Here is a 4279-nt window from a genome sequence, read left to right as displayed (position 1 = left end):
AAATGCGTTTCTCGACGCTCGCACGGAGAAGTAACTTACTCGGTCATTTTAATGAGCTTTAGGCAAATGATTTTATGACAAAAATAATTAAGTTTACACATTAACGACTTTATACATTAAAACACTGGAGGTTCTGCAAACAGTTTATAGCACATTTGCAAGTATCTTGATTCGTAATTCAGGAATCGTAGGTATACGAGGCTAGTTGATTCCAGTGATTTTGTTTTATTGTATCAATGTAAACGAAAATAATGAATTAATTTATTCTTTTTTCTTTATATGATAATTTAATAAGGTTTTACTATCCCATCTCTTATATTTATTTTCTCCACTTTTGGCTGTGCTAGATAAGATATAGCAGTAATACAATTTTGTTCGATGACAAATGCATATAAAGTATGTACATTTGTCAATTATTATTTCAAAGTGAATAATTAGCGGGTATATATATTATATATTATTTTTAATAAAGATCAAAACACTAATTCATTTCCACATTATCTATGTGATTTTTCTCTTAGCGCTATTTTTTTATGATTTCCTCTTTAGAAGTCCACTTAACACTAAACCTACCGACATTTCATGTATACCTAATCCTACTATGACCTGTCAAATGACCGCTTCAAAAAAAGATAATTATCTTAATATAGAAAGAGATTTTATCCAATTGGATAGTGAACAAAATATTTTTTTTCTAGTTAGAAAAATTTTATTTACATTTATACATTTTCAGCACATTTTTTACAAATTACAGTATTTTGTATCGCACAATTTTCGCATACGTATTTTTTACATTTTATACAAATTTTGTTAGTCTTATTGACTTTACAATATCTTATTTGACAAGCTTTCCATCCAGATGAATCTATAGCTCTATTAGTTATTGTTTCTGATGAACTTTATTTGCTTAGCTGTCTCTCCTTTTGATATTCGGTCTCAAGTTCTTCTGCCAATTGAAATAAATTTTCTTGCCTCGATATTCCTTCACCCATCGTTTCTCTGTATTACATCCAAGCATTTATCTCGGCTAAATCTAATATATTGAAAAATACCTGTAAAGGCCATCTTTAACATTTAGATTTTACACAATATTTTCTGGCCATTTGATCGGTTTCATCTACATTTTTATTGCAAATTTTGTGCTATTGCACAATCTAATTGTCTCTGGTATACAGATGTCACTTATATCAATATTAACAAATGAATGCATTGAACTAAGTATTAATATTTTTTTATTGTTTTTAGCTTTTTATATTGTAAGAATAAAATCTTTCGATTTGTATAATATTGTTGAGAAGTGTATCGCACTCTCTTTTAATTCTACGAATAGTTCCAACAATCGTAATTTTTTTGCTTGAAGTTTACTCGCTAATGACAAGCTTGTAAAGAAATTTTCAATTGTTATATTTCTCCCATGTCCCGTATATGGTTCTACTAATTTCAAAGTTACAAACCCCCAAATTGAACCGATGATTCTCTCCCTTCCTCTTCTCTGTATATATATATAGATGAGAAAATTTAAAGATTTCGGAAACGACCATAAATGAGATTACATCATAGGAAACTCGAAGCAAGTATTACTTAATCGATCGATAAGTCATTATCGTTTATTCCACAAAGCTGATTTACCAATAGATTCGAAAGAATATCGTTGTAATATGATATTCTTATGATAACAATGGTACATTATAATAATCTTTTATTATATAAATTCAATCTTTGAACTTTCTCTCTTCCTCTCCCATAATATTCATTACAATTCGATCATGCTAATCTTCTTTTGTTTTACTAAACAATTTAATTATTTGGATAAAAAACATTTGATAAGAAGCTTAATTTAATCATATATATACGCATTAGAAATATTCAAAAATCTTGTAAGTCAGCAAAATAGATCGATTCTTCACAATCCGCATATTAAAATATATCTCCACACAGATCACAAATAAATTATTGGATTATTAATATCTGTGGAACAAACATATATACATTATAGTATGGAATAAATATCGATCCTTTCCAATAGAAATATTCACAAAAACGTATTTAAGTGATAAATCAAAGATAAATATAATATACATGAATACATATATATGTGGGATTCTAATGCTACTTTTTGGTATGCATGTGTGTGTGTATACGTATGAGATAATCCAATCGACAGTTAAACAAGGGATGGAAGATTGTCGAATTAGTTACTTGTGTGTATGTATGTATAAGATAAGTAAGTCTATCAGTAGTTGACCGAAAAGATTGAAAGTATTAGCTTTAGTTGATTGTATGTGTGTGTGTGTATGTTCGAGATAAAATGATCGAGAGTCTAATCCAGTATTATTGACTTACGTATTTCAACTGTGTTCTTCATTACACGATCAAATCATCGAAATTATTTAAAATCTGAATAATTTACTCAATGACGTAACCTGGAGAAGTTGTAACATTCATAAACGTTTCTTTTATTTGCTCCTCGGTATACATATATGTACACACATATATATATATATATAATATCTCGGATTGCTTATAGGAGGTGATAAACGAAAATATGTTTCTCTGTGAACAAAGTGATAAATCTTTATTTGTTAATTACTAGTTATTTACTATTTACAGTCTTACCTGTGAACAAAGAAACGACAATTTACGTTTATTATTCACAATGTTTAAATTTTATAGTACACTCTCGTCCTACTTCTCTCTTTTACGTTCTATTTCTTACTGCCCGTTTCTCTCCCAAATCTTAACGACTCGATTTGTAGGTCACAAAAGAAATTGTAAACAATAAAGGACAATGGAAGGGCGAACTATGAGATGCGCGGCAAATCTACCTGAAGAAAGTATACTTTCTTTACACACACATATATATATATATATATATATATATATATATATATATATATTGCTTATGGGAGGTGATAAACGAAAATATGTTTCTCTGTGAACAAAGTAATAAATCTTTATTTGTTAATTACTAGTTATTTACTATTTACAGTCTTACCTGTGAACAAAGAAACGACAATTTACGTTTATTATTCACGTTAATTAAATTTTATTTATTAAATATTACCTATTATAAATATCCGTATAATCTCTCGTGCTAACTTTCTCTTCTACGTTCTATTTCTTACTGCCCGTTTCTCTTCCAAATCTTAACGGCTCCATTTGTAGGTAACAAAAAGAATTTGTAAATAACAAAGGACAATGGAAGGGCGGGTCATGAGACGCGTGGCAAATCTACCTGAAGAAAGTATACTTTCTTTATATGTATATATATTTAATGTCCATCTTCGAATTCATTATTTTTCAATGATAATAAATTTAGTAATTATTACAATAATATTAAGTAGAAACTTTTATATATATATATTATTGTTAAATCAAATCAATTAATCATAACAGAACGCGAATAAATAGATTATTACTTCTTTTTGGAATTATAATATTGATTTATACGCAGATAGGTATCAACTGGAAGGATGGAGATCAAGATTCATTTCCCGCAAAATGAATTTATTTTATTGCGGTAAATCAAAGTAATAGGATCTTTAATACCATTTTTTTGTTGTCTTCATTCTATCCAAATTGTCTAGCAAATTTCGTTTATAATATTCTGTTATCGAATATCATCATATAAAAGATATTTATCTTTATCTTATATCGTGAATTCACTCATTATAAAGTAAATATCTTCGGAAAGTAATTCATATAAAAAAATCGTAAGAACAAATTGAAATTTTTTAAATCTCAACACATTTTCTTTCTCCCTCTCTCTCTCTCTCTCTCTTTCTCTGTTTTTTCTCGATTATCATTATTCTAAATATCAATATCTTAATATTACATCAATCAATATAAAACTTATTAGAAAATCAATTAATTATAAAAATTTATTTGGAAACAAATTTATATATAAAAAGAATAAGAAAGAAAGAGAGATAAAAAGAGAGATAGAGAAAGAATATAAATAAATAGTAAAAATAAATATTTAAATCGTCTCCTTTCAATCGTAACAACATATTGATATATTTCATCTCCCATATTTTTTGCTCCGAATGCTTTTTCGTTTCTTATTAAAAGATAGTTTGTGCATCTATACATAAGAAGGATGGAAGAGATTGAGAGAGAGAGAGAGAGAGAAGATAGGTATGCCGATAAAAGTTATAAGAGGCAGCATAATTTTCATTTTTTTCAAGCTCAAATTCATATTTTTAGCTATTATTATTAAACGATGCTTGCATCGTCGTTAAAAAACGATCTTTTTCTTTCTTTTTTATATTCTTTTATT

At 27.6% G+C, this 4279-nt stretch overlaps 1 pseudogene; it reads right to left on the bottom strand.

Moving 5' to 3' along the window:
* Positions 1-531: 531 nt before the first annotated feature.
* LOC146872046 (uncharacterized) lies at positions 532-1543 on the bottom strand (annotated as a pseudogene).
* Between the last annotated feature and the right edge of the window lie 2736 nt (positions 1544-4279).

Source organism: Vespa mandarinia, unplaced genomic scaffold (genome assembly GCF_050613455.1).
Source record: "Vespa mandarinia isolate Hongniang unplaced genomic scaffold, ASM5061345v1 scaffold_61, whole genome shotgun sequence".
Taxonomy (NCBI): Eukaryota; Metazoa; Arthropoda; class Insecta; order Hymenoptera; family Vespidae; genus Vespa; species Vespa mandarinia.
This window is presented reverse-complemented; position numbering and strand designations above follow the sequence as displayed.